This window comes from Schistocerca cancellata, chromosome 7 (genome assembly GCF_023864275.1).
Source record: "Schistocerca cancellata isolate TAMUIC-IGC-003103 chromosome 7, iqSchCanc2.1, whole genome shotgun sequence".
NCBI classification, from domain to species: Eukaryota; Metazoa; Arthropoda; class Insecta; order Orthoptera; family Acrididae; genus Schistocerca; species Schistocerca cancellata.
Window position 1 is genome coordinate 270859262 of NC_064632.1, and position 8372 is coordinate 270867633.

An 8372-nucleotide genomic window follows, 5' to 3' on the forward strand; every position below is an offset into this window, starting at 1 on the left:
TCCACGGGAGAATAGCAGCCTGCATTGCTGCGAAAGGTGGATATACACTGTACTAGTGCCGACATTGTGCATGCTCTGTTGCCTGTGTCTATGTGCCTGTGGTTCTGTCAGTGTGATCATGTGATGTATCTGACCCCAGGAATGTGTCAATAAAGTTTCCCCTTCCTGGGACAATGAATTCACGGTGTTCTTATTTCAATTTCCAGGAGTGTATTTAATTCCTTGCAACGTTAGTTATCAACTCATTAGAATTGACTTTAAGAGGAACTTCTTAAATACTAGTAGAGAAACTCAAAATCTGTTGAGCTGTGGCAGGGTTGCTGGCGTCGCCTTTCGAATTCCTGGCGCCACTAGCTCCATCTGTGGAGTGACGTCGCACTGGTTTGAGGCCACTAACATCTTTGCTCGAGGTTGTTGATGGGGACGGGGCGTGTTGTGGCGTGACGTGTTGGGGAGTGGATACGGTGACTCAGATCCGCCCGGCGACTAAGGCGAGCACTTGCGCAAGCGCATTGGGCACGGAGTCCGGCGAGTGGTTGCTGGGCATATTTGTGGGCCGTTTTGAATCCGTGGCTGACTTCGAGTGCCGTCTTCGTGCTTAGCCTGGTGGGACGTGGCACACCGACGGGAGAGTTGAATCCAGTTTCACTTGGCTCAGCTCTGGACCCGGCAAGTTTCAGCCTCGATTCATGCGTTTCAGTTAAGTCTTGAATTTTGAGGTCTTCGCTGTTATTTTCTTATTGAAGGCCTTACTGTTTTCTGTTTAGTAATTTTACTGAACTCAAGATGTTATTAGTGAAGGCCTGCCTGTTTTGCATTCGGTAACTTTGCTTGACTGAAGCTGTTATCGTTGAAGGGCTATCTGTTTTCTACTTGGCAATTCTACTTAACTGAAGCTGTTGTCATTGAAGCTAACTGAACTCTTATCACTGAAGGCTTGTCTGTTTGCATTTGATAAATTTTATTTAACGGAAACTGTTATTAAAGGAGACCTGCTTGATTTCTTACTTAACTGACGCTGTTATTATTGAGAGCCTGCCTGTCCCCTTTTAACTGAATTAAGAGCTATTTCATAGTTTTGGTTTGCTGAAACTTATTAATCAAGGCCTTTTTGCTTTTATTGCTCTATTATTGAGATCTGATATCTTACTCAATCTGAGTTGTAATTAACTGAAATTGTGATTGCAAAACCTACCTGTTTCAGAGGTATTTATGTCAATAAGGCAGTAACACAAATGACACCTGATGGCATATGGGCCCTACCCTTTCGCTTTACATTCCTTTGTCCATAATTGTAGGTTTCATCTGTTCCACATATTACATTTTATTTATTTATTACAGTTGCATAGTTTTTACACAGTGCGCTGCTACAGTAGAATAACTTTGAATAGTTTGCATGTTTAATGATATTGCAGATGGAGCATGAGTAAGTTTATAATTACATTTTTCACGCGTTAATGCTTTCCAAAGTTCGTTGATTAGCTATTATTGATACTCAGAAACACCTTTAATCTGGTTCACAGGAAGTAACTGTTCTGAGGGTCGAGAATTTAGATTTGACTTGAACATTTTGTGTTAAGTGTTTCTAATACAACAATTAAGACACAAATTAATTAATATAAAAAGTTACAGCTTAATACGATTTTAATAAAAGGAAATGAAATATTAAAAACTGAATGTCATGATACTGGTACTACTTTATAATCACAAAGATTCAAAGGGTTTTCTGTAAAAGAAATTGTAATGTGACTTCCGATCGTTTTCTGTATTTTGGCACTTGCTCCAAACCCTGCAAGTTCCATTCGTCTCCAGCACACAAAAAATGGAATCGAGAAGACAGTCTGCCGCTGTTCTGGACAGCACAACCACAAGAAGCTTGTACACTGCTTGGTTAAAAATATTTGGATAGCTTTTGGTGGACTTGAATGCGCCGTGTCCACCCTTCACCTTAATGATGGATGAACTCAAACATTTTCTGTGAGTTGTCTGGATGTATATGGGCGAATGGTAGGCCACTCTTTCTCAAGAACCGAACCCAGAGAAGGTAGAGACGTTGAACGGTAGAATCTGGAGCGAAGTACACGTTCTAACTCTGCCTAAAAGTGTGTCGTTGGCTTCAGGATAGGACTATGGGCAGACCAGACCGTTTCAGTAATTACTATCCACAAATCATTGCCACACAGATGGCGCTTTCTGACAGGCTATATTGTCATGTTGATACAAACACTCATAGTCTCCGAAATGTTCCTCTATCGAACGCAGTATTCAGTTCTGTAAAGTGTGTTCGTATCCTACTGCATTTAGCGTTTTCTTAAGCTCAGTAAGGAGGCCACACCGTAATCAAGATAAAATTTCTATACTCCTATCAGGGTCTAAACATTCTGCGTGGTGTCTGTTTGTTCTATATCGTGTCTCCCTACCACTTTCGCGCAACGACGCTCTGAGCGTGTTTGTTAGGGAATTGACTAGTTTGAACCTGGGACCTGTTGCTGGTAAGGAGACGCCAGACCACACATGACATGTAGAATTCAGAAGAGTTCAGTGAGACTAGCGATGATATAACCAAATACTTAATGAATTCAGTTTCAGCTCCACTGCACTCCCTGTAAAAGAATCTTAATACTAACTAAATTTAGTGGAAGGGGTTCAAGGCTTTCCTATGTTTAGTTAGCTGGTAAAATAACGTCGAAAAAGCAGATAAGTTTACCATTGGAAATTTTATTCTACTCACAAAACATTGTTTATAAATTGCACTATTGATAAAAGGAAATGTTTAAATACAGGATGGTAAAAACCAACTGTGTTCAACAAAAATGTGAACGAATATTCCCTGAGTGGGTTTCCAAGTTCTACAATGGATCGAAAGATGACCTATGCCGTATCACATCTATAATCTAGGTTTAAATTACGTTTCACAAGAGAGAAAACTATCAAAATGGTCTACAGTGACCCTCAATTATCTTTAATTACTTATCTAACTTGTCGTAAATTACAGTGGCTGATGTGGCTTCTCAATAACTATATAACAGAAAAATCATCGTGTTTCAGATTTTTACTTCAAGTGGCAAAGTGACAGATGAGACTTCTGCAGTTCTGAGTGAAGCCCTATGCGCTCAAAAATGCGGCATCGCGTGCGTTCATTACCTTGTCGGTGTTCGTCAAGGGGTGGCGGACAGCACAGCTCCGCTCACCTCGCTGTCTCGGAAGCAACTCCGTCCTAACTTCTCCTTACTACAATTTACCGAAGTTGGTTTAAAAAAACTATCTGGCTGTGTTTTCATCTGACCAATCAGGGTCTGAATGTTAACCTTAAGCTCCACCTACAAAAATTCTGTCTATCCAGTGAGAAACATTATACTTTTCGTGGTGGGGCAATGTTTTTAAAGTTTGCAACGTAACAGAGACGCGAAAAATCTCACGCTAAAACTTGCAGCTGGTGTGGTCCTTTTAGCGTTATCGTAAGATCTATACTGTTCTTCTGGAGGGCTCTATCTTTTAACATGGGCTGGGGGGTGGTCCTAACGTAACAGAGACGCGAAAAAGTCTTACGCTAAAACTTGCGGGTGGTGTGGTCCTAGCAGTTAGCTGGCGACGTGGGTGTCCGTTCGTCCCTCATCGTAGGGCCTTCCAGCTTAACACGGTTCTGCTCTCGGCTTCTGTTCTCGTTTCTCCCCTCGGAACTGCGTCTGTCTCACGGTGGGAAGGTATGACATGCATTTAGGCATTCTTAGTCTGTGGTATTCCATTTGCTCACTCGTTACTCGTATTACTTTGGTTTATTTAATGTCACGATTTATTCGGAGCTATGTGACATACTACTGGATTTGCTTATCATGTCAGGGTTTTCATGGAAGGTGTTGGATTTGCCTGACACCTTACAAGGGTAGCAACCTCATGAAAGCTAATGGTACAGCTCTTACATGGATTATAAAATAAGATATTGACCTTTAGTCACTTTCATATTGTGACGTCCCTTCCCTCCTTCACTCGCAGGGAGGAGAGTCCCCTTTGGTATGACTTGGAACAGCACCTGTAACCCTCGTAAGAACACAACTCCTCGCGTGGTTTAGAAATATTCTGTTATCTGTCTGCACGAGTCTTCTCAGCTTGTGCGAACTGGTAAACTGCAAAAATTTATTTTTATTTTTATGCCCGGTTAGTTCCGTGATGAAATAAAATCTTGATTCTTGATTTCATCATTACGGTCGTTTTTCACATCATACATAGCGAGGATGAAATTTCACTGTCTACTATTCCGTTGCTATGCCGTTGCTACGTCAAGTTATTAACAACGGTCCGACGTAACTCCAACTTACGTTGGAGTAAATGTTTTTTTAATACGCCGTAATACTGGTTTAAACTAACCACTTTTCACTGTCCATTATTCATGTACTCTCTTAGTCACTTAAAATGTTTAAAGAGTCAATCAACTTGCATTAATACACATTGTATTGTTCGTTTAATGAGTTAGGATACACGTCAGATTTACCTTTTGACTCAGATTTTATTGTTCTTTCTGTAATTAATTGTTTGTCCCTGCAACACACGCACACCGCTATATCATTCAAGATTAGCTTCAGTTCAATAATCCAGCGTTTGCGTCCAGACAACTATCGCGAAAGTACTCTAGAGCGATTCAAGAGCAACTAACTGAACATTTCCATTTCCGAGTTGCATTGTAGTCACATTGAATTTCCTTTTCGATGCGGCTGCAACTCTCTTCCATGGTAAATGTTATCTTCGACTGAATTACTTTCTTGGATTTAACCTTCGTTCATATGATTTTGAATTTATTCTACAGATGTTTGGTAAAGAATCTGTGATAATTCTTTCCTTTTACCTCCCCTGTTTGTATGCTATCTCAGTATTTGAATGATATAGGTGTTAATCAAAATATTCACAGTGTAGATTTTATCGTCAATAGTTTCAGTCACTGCCAAGATGACCCACTTCCCTACTTTAAGTTTAAACAAAGTTTGTTAGTTGGGGTTTTCTGTCCTTGGGCTTTACAATATGTAGTGTTGTCTTTCTGTATTTTTGTTACATGCATATACTAATGTCATATACCTGTATTTTAACACTGCATGTGAGCCACACGAATTAATAAATAAACCGTAACACCACTTCATCTGTACTTGACTGTTTGCACTAGACACAGTGGTATGCAACGTTCTCCGAGCAGTCAAAAAACCCAAACCTTCCACCGGATTGCCATAGGATACAGCGTTATTCATCACTCCAAAACACTCGTTTCCGGTTATCCACCGTCCAGTGGCGTTTCTCTTTTCATCACCTCGAGCATTACTTAGCACTGACTGAAGAAAGGTGTGACTCATAAAGAATGGCTCGACCACTGTAGCCCGTTCTTTTTAACTCGCTACGCACAGTTATTGCTTTAGCTGGGCTGCTGGACTGCTGTTGCACTTTATAACTCACAAGTGATTCATTCCCCTGATTTCATGCAACTTTTCACAACCACCCTCCGCATTGCTCGACGGTCTCTGCCGGTCAGTACATGGGATGTGCCTGGTCTTGGTTTATATGTGGTTGTTCCTTCGCTTTTCCAGTTCACTGTCACATCACCAGTCGTCAACTTTAGAGGGGCCGAAGTGTCCCAGATGGATTGGTCATTCAACCTTTCGATCGAAGTCACTGGTCTTTCCTGACCAACCAGTTCTGTTGTTTCTGCTTCTCTTGGCAGAAAATCCTAAGAAATTTTGGTCTTATGTCAAAGCGGTAGGTGGATCAAAACAAAATGTCCAGACACTCTGTGACCAAAATGGTACTGAAACAGAGGATGACAGACTAAAGGCCGAAATACTAAATGTCTTTTTCCAAAGTTGTTTCACAGAGGAAGATTGCACTGTAGTTCCTTATCTAGATTGTCGCACAGATGACAAAATGGTAGATATCAAAATAGACTACAGAGGGATAGAGAAACAATTAAAATCGCTCAAAAGAGGAAAGGCCTCTGGACCTGATGGGATACCAGTTCAATTTTACACAGAGTACGCGAAGGAACTTGCCCCCCTTCTTGCAGCGGTGTACCGTAGGTCTCTAGAAGAGCGTAGCGTTCCAAAGGATTGGAAAAGGGCACAGGTCATCCCCGTTTTCAAGAAGGGACGTCGAACAGATGTGCAGAACTATAGACCTATATCTCTAACGTCGATCAGTTGTAGAATTTTGGAACACGTATTGTGTTCGAGTATAATGACTTTTCTGGAGACTAGAAATCTACTCTGCGCAAGCCACCTTACGGTGTGTGGCGGAGGGTACCTTGAGTACCTCTATCGGTTCTCCCTTCTATTCCAGTCTCGTATTGTTCGTGGAATGAAGGATTGTCGGTATGCCTCTGTGTAGGCTCTAATCTCTCTGATTTTATCCTCATGGTCTCTTCGCGAGATATACGTAGGAGGGAGCAATATACTGCTTGACTCCTCGGTGAAGGTATGTTCTCGAAGCTTTAACAAAAGCCCGTACCGAGCTACTGAGCGTCTCTCCTGCAGAGTCTTCCACTGGAGTTTATCTATCATCTCCGTAACGCTTTCGCGATTACTAAATGATCCTGTAACGAAGCGCGCTGCTCTCCGTTGGATCTTCTCTATCTCTTCTATCAACCCTATTTGGCATGGATCCCACACTGCTGAGCAGTATTCAAGTAGTGGGCGAACAAGCGTACTGTAACCTACTTCCTTTGTTTTCGGATTGTATTTCCTTAGGATTCTTCCAATGAATCTCAGTCTGGCATCTGCTTTAGCGACGATCAACTTTATATGATCATTCCATTTTAAATCACTCCTAATGCGTACTCTCAGATAATTTATGGAATTAACTGCTTCCACTTGCTGACCTGCTATATTGTAGCTAAATGATAAGGGATCTTTCTTTCTATGTATTCGCAGCACATTACACTTGTCTACACTGAGATTCAATTGCCATTCCCTGCACCATGCGTCAATTCGCTGCAGATCCTCCTGCATTTCAGTACAATTTTCCATTGTTACAACCTCTCGATACACCACAGCATCATCTGCAAAAAGCCTCAGTGAACTTCCGATGTCATCCACAAGGTCATTTATGTATATTGTGAATAGCAACGGTCCTATGACACTTCCCTACGGCACACATGAAATCACTCTTACTTCGGAAGACTTCTCGCCATTGAGAGTGACATGCTGCGTTCTGTTATCTAGGAACTCTTCAATCCTATCACACAATTGGTCTGATATTCCATACGCTCTTACTTTGTTCATTAAACGACTGTGGGGAACTGTATCGAACGCCTCGCGGAAGTCAAGAAACACGGCATCTACCTGGGAACCCGTGTCTATGGCCCTCTGAGTCTCGTGGACGAATGGCGCGAGCTGGGTTTCAAACGATCGTCTTTTTCGAAACCCATGCTGATTCCTACAGAGTAGATTTCTAGTCTCCAGGAAAGTCATTATGCTCGAACATAATACGTGTTCCAAAATTCTACAACTGATCGACGTTTGAGATATAGGTCTATAGTTCTGCACATCTGTTCGACGTCCCTTCTTGAAAAGGGGGATGACCTGTGCCCTTTTACAGTCCTCCCGCAACGAACTGAACTTATGAAGACCCTGTTTCCCACGTAGTGTAGAGCTCTGCGGCATAGACCATAACAGCCATGCAGAGAGCGTGTGACCTGAAATGTGACCCGGGGCGGGTGGCGGTTGCTCCGGCACGTGCGCGGTGTTTGCAGGCGCTCGGGTTCCACACACGGTAATGCCCCGCTCCCATCCAGTGACACGCGCTCGAGCGGACAAACGCCTCACCGGCGTCCCTCTGAAGACGGTCGTCGCGTTTCCCGATAGCGGACTTCAACGCTGACTGCACGCCAAACAGAACTCGTCGCCATTGATACTGCTACCTGCCGGGCGCTTTTGCTTATGCTCTCATAGCTCCGTTCTCGTTCAGAGATGTGGTTGTGCGACCGAGAAAGGAACGCCCCTCTGCTAGGGTGAGTGACCCAGCAGCCAGTACTTGCGCTATTGAAAGGATGCTTTCTATGGGTAAGCCATAAAGTTTTCAATACTACTTCGAAAGTACACTCCTGGAAATTGAAATAAGAACACCGTGAATTCATTGTTCCAGGAAGGGGAAACTTTATTGACACATTCCTGGGGTCAGATACATCACATGATCACACTGACAGAACCACAGGCACATAGACACAGGCAACAGAGCATGCACAATGTCGGCACTAGTACAGTGTATATCCACCTTTCGCAGCAATGCAGGCTGCTATTCTCCCGTGGAGACGATCGTAGAGATGCTGGATGTAGTCCTGTGGAACGGCTTGCCATGCCATTTCCACCTGGCGCCTCAGTTGGACCAGCGTTCGTGCTGGA